Source organism: Pelodiscus sinensis, chromosome 10 (assembly GCF_052426305.1).
Source record: "Pelodiscus sinensis isolate ZL-2025 chromosome 10, ASM5242630v1, whole genome shotgun sequence".
NCBI lineage: Eukaryota > Metazoa > Chordata > Testudines > Trionychidae > Pelodiscus > Pelodiscus sinensis.
Window position 1 is genome coordinate 23,968,517 of NC_143061.1, and position 13,960 is coordinate 23,982,476.

Genomic DNA, 13,960 nt, shown 5'->3' on the forward strand with positions numbered 1-13,960 from the left:
CCAACCTAGATTAAAACACAGTCTGCACAGCAAGAAACATTAGTTTATTGGGCGCAAGTCTCTAGTAAACAAAGGTAGTAAGCAATCTGCAGACTTTGTTCACCAATGGTCAGATTATACAAACATGAAGACAGAATTATATTTTTACTCTAAAAGAGATGGTCTGAGTCCTCTGGTTAATTTGAAGCACATTGGCTCAACAGTGCCAATTGCAGGCAAATTGCACACAGACTGTCAGGTAAAGGGAGCTTTTCAATCTGCAGTGTTGTCAGTCCTTCACTTTTCATAAGCAGTAAGGGGAGGAGGGAAACAGTTGTTAGAGTTCTTATATGCAGCACGAAGTTTGACTATCAAGCATGAACTACTGCAATAAAAAGTACAGAATAGCATCCATTGGATAAATCCATGATTGTAGTGGTGCCAGAAATGTGGGACTGACTGATACTCACATGGATGGATGCCGTATATGCAATGCTTTCTATATAATATTCTATATTATATTATTATATCTATATTTAGGTACACTACACACAAAGTCAAATTTTAAAAAAAAAGAAAAACAAACAAAATCCAACACAACAGTTATCTGGAAAAACAACCCTTAATGAAACATACAATGTATTGCAGGGTTTTTTTAACTGACAATCTTTGTGGGTCTTTGACCTGTCATGAATAGATAGCTTAGCTCGTTTGCTCTGAAGTAATCTGCATATATATTTTATCAAGTCACCCTTAAAACTGTTGAAACGTCTATGTTTAAACTGTTGAAATTGCAGTGTAAATGCAGGCGAGAGTGTGTGAAAGTGTTAAAACACTGAAACTTCATCCCAAAATGATGTTGCTTATTTGACTCATTTGTCCATTCACAATAACAAAAATTAGAGTTCTGGTGATCCCACCAATTGTTCAGTATCTGAAGTACAGCAGAGATTGGACCTGTTCTGAGAGCAAACAAGAGAAAAGAAACACAAATCCAAATAAACAAAAACAATACCTTTAAGAGGTTATATAACTCTTTTTTCCACTTGCTGTCATAAATATTTGACTCACTTGTGCTTTTGCTGTTTGTGAGTTATGTCACAAAATCAGCTAGTGGGAAAATTACAAATATAATTCTTAGACCTCAAAGAACTCTGTTTTGGCTCCCCAAACACAAATACATATTTAGGGGAGATTTTCAAAGGTCCTATGACATGCACAATTCCCACAGGCTTTCAAAAGAGTTAAGTACCTAACTGCAAGTTATGTCTTTGAATATCTCTCTCCTTTCCTCTTTTAACTATTTAAATGAAGCATAACTGATTAGACTTGTATGGTGTCATTTAATATCTGCTATGATCTCAGTGAAGGTCTAAAATTGTGGCTTTTCAAGGTATGGACTCAATCTAACAGATGATTTTCAGTGCTACACAAAAATATGACAGTATCATACTGAGATAATTTGGGAAATGTGTCTATGTACAACTTATGAATTCCAGTTTGATTTTATGAACTGTCTGGATCCTTATGTTTAATTGGTGTCTTTTATTGTATTCTTAGCTCATGCTCCCTGTGCTAAGGGATAGGGCACTGGATTGGAGTAGCTTAAGGACAGTCCTTAATGATGATCAGTACCAGAACAGATCTTGCCAGGGCATTCTAGATAAAGGAAGGAATGGAATTTCACCAAGAGAGGGAATAAAACAGTGAAGTGTTAGTACAGCCATTTTTTGTATTTGACATCAGGAAGGGGGGTTAGGAAGGAGTAAGTGGAAGGAGGGAGGAATGAGGCACAAGCCCCCAGTGGGGCACACCAGGGACCTCTGGGATGGCAGCCTGCAGAAAGTGCAGCCAGGCTCGCAGCAACATGTTCACGAGATGCACCAGAGTGCCCAGGAGCAGCTCCGGCTCCATGTTGCAGAGTGCTGTTGTGTCCCGAGTGAGGGCAACCAGAGCACACAGAGACACAAATGATTTGCTGTCCCTCATCAAGGCAGGCAAACAAGCAGGGACACCTGAGAACCAGCTGCCCAGGGAACTGGGGGAGGTGTCCCTTTAAGCACAGGCATCAGATAGCCTCAGGCAGCAGCCACACACAGACACTCCTGACCTTATGCCCTGCCTGACCTGGTTCTGGCTGGCCTTAAATCCGATTCTGTGTCCAGTCAGTGTGGATGCAGTATTTCGAATTAGCAAAATGCTAATTCGAACTGCATTTTGTGTGTAGACATGTTAATTTGAATTAACTTAATTCGCATTAACTATTTCGAATTAAGATAACTCGAATTAATGCTGTAGCATAGACATAACCTAAGGTGCCACAGAACTACTCCTCCATTCTTGGTTACTGACTTGACTTTATCTCCTTCTACTTTATGTCCTTTAATAAAAGAAGGACGGGGATGAATGTATCCACACTTGCCCATAGAACTTACCTTGCTTTCTAGGGTTGTTGAGTTACAGATATGCATATGGAAGCATTTTAAATTTAAAGAAATAATTTATATGTGATAATATCACAGTAAAAATAATAGGGGGTTGGGTTAGCCTTGTACAAGATGAAATGCCTCCCTGAGACCTTTCCATCCCAACTTGTTTACCTAGGACTAGGCAACAATCTTCCATGCCTCCTGGACGCCCCCTCCATTCCCCTATGTTCTACATTGGATCCTTTTCCACCTCTTCTTCCTGCCTCCCAGTGAACCTCTAAATCCAACTCCTGGCCCTCTTCACTGTCTCTATTGCTCCTCACAGTCCCTATCTTGACCACAGAGTAGCAGCCATTTTCTCAGGGGGGCTCAATTCAATGTCACTGAAAACAATGGGAGGTGGCAGGCAGTTTTATTAAGGAAAAACTTAAAAAACAACAAATAGTCTGGTAGCACTTTAAAGACTAACAAAATATGTAGATGGTATGAGCTTTCGTGGGCACAGCCCCCTTCTTCAGATGACTGGAGTGTGCCTCACTGCTGTATCCAGATAGCTGCCAGTTCCCTACAATCTATCTTGCTGGCCTCAGAACCAATGACAATAATAAGCAAGGCTTCAATTTTTGCATGGCTTTTAAAAGTAAATTTCAAGGCAGAGGTGCAGGACAAATGAGAAGTCGTAGAAGAAAGGTCATCAAATACTGTAGTCTTCACTGAAAGATGAGGTCCAAAAGGGATGGAGGGTGGCAAGCAAATTCACTTGGCACTCATCTTAGACCAGTGGCTCCTCTCCTGCAGGGCACGGCATCGCTCCCCACTCCAGGCATTGGAACTTGTTACCACTCGGGCTATGGTAACAAGGTAACTTGTTACCACTATCAGCTTATTTTGAAATAAGTTATTTCAAATAAATATTGAAATAAGTTATTTCAAAATAATAACTCCCAAAATAACTATTTTGAAATAAACTTATTCCTCTTCACAAGCAGGAGTTATTATTTCAAAATAACAGGCATGGTAATGTGGATGCTTACCTTGTTGTTTCAAAATAAGGGAATTATTTTGAAATAACTCCCCGGTGTACACCCCCAGATGCCCTCAGATCTGGCCCACTTATGCTTCTGTAGATGGAGATGGAGGAATGTCCGAATTAGGGATGTTAAATATCGGTTAATTGGATAGTCGAGTAACCTCATGAAGTCTTGTCTGTTAGTCGACTTTTCTATTGTCCCCAGGGATGGGGCTGCTCAAGCTTCACTCCAGAGAAAACCCTGCCACTCCACGCTGCTGCCTCTGTATCAGAGACAGCAGCCTGGGGTCAGTTTAAAAACCAGCTCCCTTTTTGGACCAACTGCCTGTCATCCTGTGCTTCTGCCTTTGATAAAGAGGCAGCAGCATGGGGAGGCAGTAACCCCTGTCTAGAAGGTAGTTTGAGTTCCCAGACCCAGAGCAAGCCAGAATGGAGTTGGGCTGCCTGCCTGTCCAGATCCTAATACACTTTAAATACAGAGCTGCAGCGGGGGTAGATCCCAGACCTGTTGCAAGCCAGAGCTGAGCCAGGCTGTTGGCCAGCCTGCTAAAAAATTTACTGGTAAGTGTGTGTGGGGGAGGGGGCAGGAGGAGGAGAGGGAGAGAATGTGTGTAGTCTACAGCATTAACCTATAAGCTTTTGCTTATTGGTTAATTGACTACACTTTCACATCCCCTGTTCAAACCCAAGTGGCACTGTGAACCTGTGGGCCATTCTACTCAATTTGGGGGCCTAATCAAATTTGATTTTACAGCCATTTCCAAAATTTCACAGACTTTGTTCAAATTTGTGATTGCCATGACCCTAGTAATAGGGAATAGTGGCCATTTTGAATAAGGAGAAATTCATGAGCTTACAGCCTTTCCTCTTGTTTTCATGAGACAAGTAAAAAAAACCCATTCCCAAATCACTAGAGTCATGATAAAATCACAAGATATTGCTAATGGACCCAAGCACAGTCGGCGGCTGCATGTCAAAAGGGAAACACAGACAGGGGCATATTCATACAAAAGTATTATCTAGATATGGCCTTCTTCAGAACTGCAGGGGGACTAGCCAGACATCCTGCAGAGATTTCTCTAGGTACCATCTATCCATTTAATGTGTGGCATCATCTGACCATAATAGGACCATAAAAACCATTATTGACATCACTGTATTACAGTTACAACAAATCTTGTGCATGGTAGGATACATGGCCAGAAAGGGTTAAATAATTAAAAGGCCAAATGACCCAGAGTCAACCTGCAGAGGCAAGTGAGAAAAAATATGTAAATTGTAATTAAGGCCACTCAATGCTAGTTAGGCTAAAACTTTGAAATAAAAACCCGTATTGTTAGAAATTAGTGGTAATACTAGTTATATATATATGTATATGGCACTCCCAGACCACTCAATTATCCTCATTAGCACTTGCGCTATAATTTACAGGTACTTTCCCCCCCTTCTCTCTTCTTTTTCAGTAATAAATTTGGGGTCTCCTTTTTTACTCCTCTCAAGCTCATCTGAAAAAGTGGGTTTTGCCCATGAAAGCTCATGATACTATACATAATTTTTTGTTAGCCACTAAGGTGACACAGAACTACTTGTTGTTTTTACTAGTTATATGTGTTGATGCTAACCATGTAAACAGTTATTTTTATTTTATTTATCTGCTATTTATTTGTACCCTGTACCCCTTAACACCATTCATCCGAAGAAGTGGGTTGTACCTGTGAAAGTTCATGATACCATCCGCATTTTTGTTAGTCTCTAAAATGCTGTATGACTATTTGTTGTTTTTTATTTTTTTCCCTATAAAGAGACATTTTCTGTCTATCCCTATAACTTGATTCAGAGATCAATCTTGGTGAGAATCAATCTTGGTGAGAAAATATCATTGTCAAGATATCTCTTTAAAGTTTGTGATAAACTGCTTAATGGATAAATTATCTCATGTTATTACCTGTTGTTTAATTACCAGGAGGTTACATAAAAATAATGTTGTGTTCTCTCAGGCCAAGAGGCTGCTGCAAATGTATAAAGGCCCTTGGGTCCTGATCCTGTTTTTCTTGTATTTGCTTGGACGCTCATGGGGAAATGAGATCCCAAGTTATCTTGGTTCCCCCTTAATGAACATTGACTTACAGTCTCAGATCTGCTTGAGGTTTCATACAAAGGAAACTGAAGCCACAAGGACTGAGGTCCCAGACATTAGCTGGAATTACCTTGGATATGGATTTTGGACTATAGCCATGGACTAAATTCTAAAAGAACTTTTGCAACTACAAGATCACCATCTTTGTTATGTAATGGAACCTCAGGAATTGAACTCATGTCTATATGTATGCTAATGCTTTAACCAATACTCTCTCTCTCTCTCTCTTTAACAAGTTTTAATTTAGTTAATAAGAATTGGCTGTAAGTGTGTATTTGGGGTAAGGTCTGAAATATTCATTAACCTGGAAGGTAATGTGACCAATCCATGGGTCTGAGGTCTGGGTGGTGGCCTGAGGTTGGGTACTTTATGGCAGTGGTTTCCAACAGCTGGTTCCACCAGGCCGCAGACTGGCGCCAGGCCACAAAGCTCTGGCTGCCGGGCCGCAGGGGCTCTGTAGGCTGGGGCTGGGATACAACACCCAGCGCCTCCCCTCCTGCCACAGCTGCTGGGAGAGGTGTGTAAATAGGATGATGCCGGTCTGCCAAAAGTTTGTGAAAGGGTTTGCCGGTCTGCAGTATAAAAAAAGTTAGGAACCACTGCTTTATGGGAACTGTGTGGTTTGGACTTCTGATTGACCAATAAGGTCATACAGAAGCTGCTTTGTGCTGGCTTGGTGACTATAAATATTGGAATAACTACCAGGTTTGGGAATTGGCTGTCCCTTTTCTTGCAGTGCACTCTAATCGAGTCCCCTCAGCTGGCTCCCCTCGGACTCCACATATCACACTATGCAACTCAGAAGAAGTACAATCGCTGTACTATATTTTTGTCTGATACTTTAATGGCTTTATTGGAAAGACACATTTTAATCCAAGAATTTTTTATACCCTCCATGGAAACTAAAAAAATATAGAAGATAGTGCAGTGAGCACCACAGATATTCAGGTTCATCCACACAGAACATTTCATTTTCTTCTGAAAGACATTTATTATGATGAGTGTCTCATCAATGCCCAAGTGTTATTACCTCAGCAATTGTGTCTAGTACAGATTTCTGCAGGTTTGGCTTCTAACTCAAAAAAATAATCATTTACCATCCATAGCGGATAGCTTTTCTTCTGTGCCCAATGATGCATGTTCTGCCGCGCATGCAATGTTGGCACAAGTAGCTATCTATATTTAATAAAATTCCTTCTGTTTTCATTAAAGCGTCTTTCTTTGTCATCTTTGACTTTAAATTTTGCTTTTTTCAGTCTGGTCTTTTAAGCTCATATTTTTTAACTGTATGATCATTTATTACAATAATGCATCCCTACACCTTTTCAAGGTTGGCAGACTTTTTACCCATTATATACTGTTAGAATCTAGAACATTATAATACTATTTTAATAATTAAAATGCATCTTTTATTTGGAATTCCATGCTGCCTCCTACTTATATGTCCTTATATTTGATTTGTGTTGATCCTTTTCAGTTTTTGCTGCGGATATTAACACTCTATAGTTCCTTTTTACTGTCAAGAGTTCAAGTACTAGCTTAATCACATAAATTAACTACTAGGTTTTTTAAAAATTCATTTTTAATTATTACATGTGGTGTGAAATTTAATTTGGCAGATCAGTAAATACAGCAAATTAAAATTCATAAAGTAGTTATTGCAAGATCCCTGTTTATTAGAGCTTTCGCTTTTTTATCTATTTAACATAGTTTGTTCCACTGCTGCTTGTCACAGTCAGAGCAGAGATCTTTTAAGAAGGTCACTATAATGGCACCTTTTTTATTCTATTGCCACGTACTCAGTAAAAAGAAATTGAATTCAAGGACAAAATATCTTATTTGACTTCAATGGGAAAGGATTTAACTCAAAGTGACCACTGCAAAGTCAATTTAATATTATGATATTGCCAGTCTTGATTACACTTTGGTTTTTATTCATTTACCCATTCTATTTTTAATTAAAATGCATTTGAATGTATAATTGGTCAGCATAAGCAGATCTGTACTTTGGAGGATCACATGTACGATGTAATTCTGCCTCACTTGAGGGAGCCTAATAATTGTTGTCCAAAGCTATTAATTACAGAACTGTAAAAACATACTGAATACTATATATATAGCACTCTCGAAGACATTCTGTGCCAAAAAAAAGAAGAAATCTGATTAAAAAATTAAAAATTCTGCCCACCATATTTTAAAATTTTGCAAATTTTTGTTTCTCAAATAAACATGGAGACTCCAGTATGGCACCGGGGAACATAGGCTATTGGCTGTACAAAGATTGTAAATCACTAGTGCAGCTCACTCCTGGGACATGAATTGAGCAATGAGGCAGCACCCAAGTCCAACACAATGCAAGGATTGGGCCAGTCCTAGAAACATCCCAGGGCCCTGTGCCTCCATGTCAGGTGCACCAGGTTTGGGCAGGATCAGAAAGACAGACTCGAAGTGTGGAAGGGCTTAGTGTGGGGGGGAAGATCCAGCTGTGGGTTGAGAGAGTTCTGCGTGGGGCAATCTGGATGCAGCCAGCTCAATGGGGGATTTGGGTGAGGGGGAAGGACCTAGATACATAGGAGCTTGCTGAGGGTGTGTGTGGGTGCAACAATAATGGGACTTTGTAGAGGGATCCAGATTGGCTGGGGTTCAGTGCAGAGGGAGAGCTTTGGTGTGGGGGAGATAGAGCTTGACAAGGGAGTCAGGGTGTGGAGGGCCAAGAGGGGGATCCAATGATGAGGGAGTAGGGCTCTATGAGAAGGCTGGGTGGCTTGTCAGGTGCAGGGGCAGTGGAGCTCATTGTGAGGATTCTGAGGGCAGCAGGGGAGGGAAGAGGCTGAGACTCAGTGGGAGGTTCTGAGTATGAGTCGTTCTAGATGCATGTAGGTTGGACAGATGGGAGAGCAGATCCCTGAACAGGGATCCCTTCCCCTGCAGCTGAGGAGCGATGGGCACAAGAAGCAGGGAGGGGGGTTGTTTGCAGAGCTTTCTGAAGCTAGGAGAAAAATCTGATGGTAGGTCTGACCCTGATCTGGATGCTGTGCAGGGGTAACAGGAAGTCCCATCCTCTGCAGCCCAACTGGGACTAGTAGCTGAGTCTGGTGCAGGATAGATGCCATCAGGTAGGCCTTCCCCAGCCCTGCTCCCTTACCTCTATGCCGGTTACCCTGGGCACCTGAAACAAGCTACTGGGGAGGATTACATGACCGATCTTGTGACTTTCCTTAGCTTCTCTGTGGGTATGTCTTCACAGCAGGGCTAAAGTCAGAATAGGCTATGCAACTTCAGCTACGTCAATTGTGTAGCTCAAGTCAAAATAGCTTAATTTGGCTTTTGGCGCTGTCTACGCAGCAGGAAGTAGAAGGGAGAACACTCTTCCTTCAACTTCCCTTACTCCTTGTAAAATGAGGGTTACCATGAGTCAGAGTAAGAAGTTCTCCAGCTCAACATTATTTCAAAATAAAGGCTAGTAGTGTAGATGCGCTCTTTGTTATTTCAGAATAACGTTCCGAATAACTATAAAGGCAATAACGGGAGGAGAGCAAGGCAATAATGGGAGGAAGCAATAACTGACATTATTCCGAAATAATGCAGCTGTGTAAATGTACCTTGTCAGAACCCTTACTTTTGCTTCAGTTTCTACCATGCTCGTACTTTTTTCCCTTGATCCTTGATCTCCTCCCATTATTGCCTTTACACCTCACATCCAATCATTAGTCACCAGTCCCGGCTTCGACCCTCCTTTAGACTTCTGACACTACCTTGCCCCTTAGCTCTGGCATTTCGTATCTGACCTTGGCTCTGACCCTCAACCTTGAGTCCTGGTTCTCACTTTGGTAACTGGCAATCATCTCTGGTGCTGAGCCTTACCTTCTTTCCCTGGATGTTTCTTCCACCCATTAGATCATGGGTTCCTAAACCGGGGGGGCATGAAGAAATTCCAGGGGGGCACAAGGTGACCCAGCCTCCCCCCCCTCAAGTTTTGCTGCCCCATTCAATTCCTTTTTTACTTTTTTTTTTTTGCTCAACAAATTTTGCTGCTATTTGGGGGTGGGAGGCATGAGGGTTTTTCAAAAATCAAAAAAGGGGCATGACGCCAAAAATTTTGGGAACCACTGCATTAGATCTTTGTCCTGCTCTGACTACAAGGCCATACTGCCTACCTCTCAATTCATAACACCAGGTTTTTGCATTGACTCGTTACAGTGGCATATGAGCATGGGTATATTTAGACACAAACAAGTCACAGCATGACCAAGTTCTACTAATTTAGTTTATACATGGAAATGTATAGATTTTCAATCAACTCCACAAACAAATGTGATATCTATGTAATATGTTACCTGTATGGAGATAATTAATATTTTACAGGGTTAAAGTCATAGGTTAAATTCAAGACATTTGCAAATCTGGAGAAAATTATCTTTCCGTTGAGACATGAGATAACCTCCAAGTCCTAATAGTTTTGGAGGAGTTCAAGGGTGAGCATTTTTGCATTCAGAACACCCACATTTTATTGATTTATAACACCTCTCCCGCAAGCATCAGTGTGCTTTACAAGCCAGATGCTGTATTTTCACCTGTATATGGAAAGAATCCAATATTTGCATTACTACTTCCTTCAATTAACTTTATGTTTCATCCTTGTAGAGGAACATATCTTATTGTTACTCAATGTCGGACGACAATTAGCCCATCAACCCAGTATATAATAGATATTCTATGACAAAAGGAGTAACCCTAGAAAATATTCCCTGGATATTTCTTTCTTTTAATCCATTTCTTAACAGACAGCTTAATTCTTGTTTTTCTTTGTACATTTTTATATCCCTCTTTGTCATTTCATTTGCTCTGCCAAGATAAAAAGCAAACAAGTTAATTCCAGAAAATATATTACTTACAGTCTACTGAGAAATATGCAAGCCCTCCAGCATCTGAGGTCTCTGATACTCTTGGAAACTATTTCTGGCTTCCAGCCCCACCAGTCTTCTTTGCTCCTTGCAAGGAGCTAGGCTGTTTTCCTCTCAACTCCCCCCCACCCCACCCCGGGAATGGGGTAGCCACACTAGGCTTCTAAACTTCCTATGGGAATGGGGAAGTTGACTGGGCTCCCTGCTGGGAGCCCTGCTGCCCTATTGGGCTCTTGTCTGTCTACCAGGAGCATGGCAGCTGACCAGATTCTGGGTGTGGCATCCCCAGCTGGGTGCACCCATGCTCCTTATGGGAAATGGGGAGCTGAGAGCCCGAGGGCAGGAAGAGCTGGGCTCCCATGAGGGAAAACTGTGCCTGGAGTCCAAAAAGAATAGATACCTGTATTAAAAATAGTAGCTATGCAATGCAACTAATAGCTAAGCTATGTTCTTCAATGCTGACACTGGATGCAAAATATGCAATTTCTTTCTTTCCATATGTATTTATTATTAGTGCAGCAGTTCTGCCTAGGGGCCTGAATCTAGAATCAGGGCCCCACTGTACTAGGCACTGTACACATAATCCCTGCTCTGAACAGCTTACTTTCTAAGTAGTCTACATAATCTATATAATTAACGCTAAGAATTGTACTGTTACATGCTATTATGAACATACATAGAGTGAAACATAAGGGTTTAAAGGAGAGCAGAAGAGTATATGGTATACACTTGGACTTTTCGGTCAAAATACACTCAAGCCACTATGGTCTCCACCCAAATGAATTCAGATTTGAATAACTATGTATTTAAAAAGCGTTTCCATAGCTGAACCCTGGCTTCTTCATCATAGTGGTGGCTATCAGAAGTAGGGGAAGGCAATGTCTTCCCAAACTGTCTGGATGGCTTCTCCCATACTCCACCCCCAGCCTCCTTCAGCAGGGCTGCCTGACTCCTGGGGCTGCCTGAGCTGCAACCCACTGAGGCTGGAGCCATGCTGCCAGCCTTCCCAGGACTGGAGAGGCTTGGGCCAGGTGCTGCCCGCACTCCAATGCCAGAGGGGGTCTCCTGCAGCATGGTAGCAGGGAAAGCTGGGGCAGCACACCCTCCCCATTCTTCTGGGCTGCTCATATATTGGTTTCCAGGGGGTCCTGTGTTGTACGTACAGGGCATTAGGTAGAAAGGGCAGGTTCACTCACCACCCATGATCTTCATGGTAGATTCATTCCTATACTGAAAGCAATCAGGGCCTATGTGCCATTTAAGAATAAAGCAGTACATGGAACCTCAGCTACCCCTGCATGTAGGCATGGATTTCATACATTTCATTCATTGAGTGTTAATTCAAGAACATGAACTACTCATGCTTCCCCTCTGGAGTATTTACTTTTTGCTAAAGTAGGGTGGTTTTCCTAGGGCACTGAACTGGTGTTTCCTCCAATCTTTTCCATCCATGTGCAAAATAAATGTGCACCACCAGTAGAAACAAAAAACCTAGCTGTGGGCACTCTCCTAATTAGCTAGGTGCCATTTGAATCTCACCTGAGCAGCTGCACAAGCTCCCAGATCACAGGCAACACTGTACTGGATCCAGTTTGGATTTATTGTTTTAATTTTGCACAGAATCCCCAAAATGCCGGGAAAGCACTTTAGAAGATACATATATCATTCACTTATGTTAAGGGCTTGTGAAAGGGAAACCACTCCCTGCACTTACCCCCGCTGCCCAGCGGCTCTGGCCCCTACAAGTGCTGCCGGCGGTGCTGCCTCGACCACCGGCAAGCGGGACGCCAGCGACACAGGCACAGGCACGGCTTGTGCTATGCTGCCGAGGGCGGGCACTAGGACCCAGGGAGAGGTCGCCAGCCCACTGGTAGGTCGAGGGTGGGACGCCGGGTTGCACGCCCAAAAGGGAGGGGGCGGAGAGGAGCAGAGGGAAGAGCAAGGACTGGCTGCACTCTCAACCGCCACAGGTGGAGAACCCGAGGAGCAGGGAGCGCCCGGGACGGCCAATGCCAAAGTGGATCAGGCCAGTGGAGGAGGAACATACCTGGGAGGGCCCAAGAGCGATATGGCACCTGGTGGGTGGGCCGGCCAAGCCCGGCCCAGGACACTGATGACCTGGGTGCCAGAGCTGGGAACGACCGGGCCAGCAGACTGGTCAGGACAGTAAAGCAGCCGCGGTGCAGCGGCAGGGACCCAGAAAGCGAGGGTCGGAAGGCCAGGAGAGACCCCACCACACTGGTGGAGCATGTGGGCACGCTAGGGTGAAAGGGGGAGCACGTGGGGGAAAAAACCCCCGAAGGAGGACGATATTGGCAATAAGGTTAGGCACAATAGAAAGGGGTGATGGAAGCGGGGAAGCTGTTGGAATGGCTGGCGGAGAACCAGCAGCAGCAGCAGCAACAACAGCAGACCCAGCTGCTCCAGCAGCTGACTGAGCAGCTGGTGCGGGAACTGGTGGAGCACCAGCAGAAGCAGCAGGAACAATGGGCCAAACAGAGGGCTGGGGCCCCGCCGCTTCCGGGGAGTCAAGCATTGGGAGGGGGGGTCTGCCTTGGCATTACCCCTATGGCTGGTGAAGATGACAGTGGATGACGACCCCGAAGCCTTCCTGATTACATTTGAACGGGTCGCCACCTACCTCACGGGGCCAGCACCTGAGACGCCTTGCATTACCACAAGGTTAAAGAGGTGATCCTAGATCAGGCCGGCATTACCCCGGAGTCCCATAGGCGGAAGTTTCGCTCCGAGAAATACCAGCCGGGGGAGCGGCTGAGAGCGGTAGTGCAGAGGCTAAGGGAAGCCGCCACGCGCTGGCTAGACCCGGAGCACAAGACAGCCACACAGGTGGTGGACATGATCGTGTTAGACCAATTCTTGCAGATTTTGCCACCCGACAGCCGAACCTGGGTGCGACGACATCGACCCACGATGCTGGGCGAGGCTGTCTTGATTCTCCAGAACTACATGGCCACAGAGTGGGAGGAAGACAGCACGAGAGGCCCTAAAGCCCTGGTAAGGAGTCAAGCCGTGCCCAGAGGCGAGGGCCACGAGGGGCCTGGGGGCTTTGGCTGCCCCACCTATCCCCTGGGGGTGATGGGGCAAAGGAATGAAGCAAGGAACCCCATCAAGCCCTGAGGACACCGCCACCGGACCCATGGAGGAGGCCCCACCCCGACCGCCGGAGCCAGCCAAGTGGGAAGCCTGCTTTGAATGCGGGCAGGAGGGCCACTTCTGCCATGACTGCCCCTTTATGGACTGCTCATATGGACGGGACGGGGTGACACTGCGGAGGCTGCAGCGGCGGGACCCACCACAGATCACAGTCCAGGTAAGCCTGGAGGGGCAGCCGGACTGGGCATTGGTGGATTCCGGCTGCAACCAAACCCTGGTCTGGGAAGGGCTGGGGCCGCCGAGGGGTGCTGGGGGCCCGCCTGTAGCCATAAAGTGCGTCCAGGGGGAGGTGAGACACTACCCCACA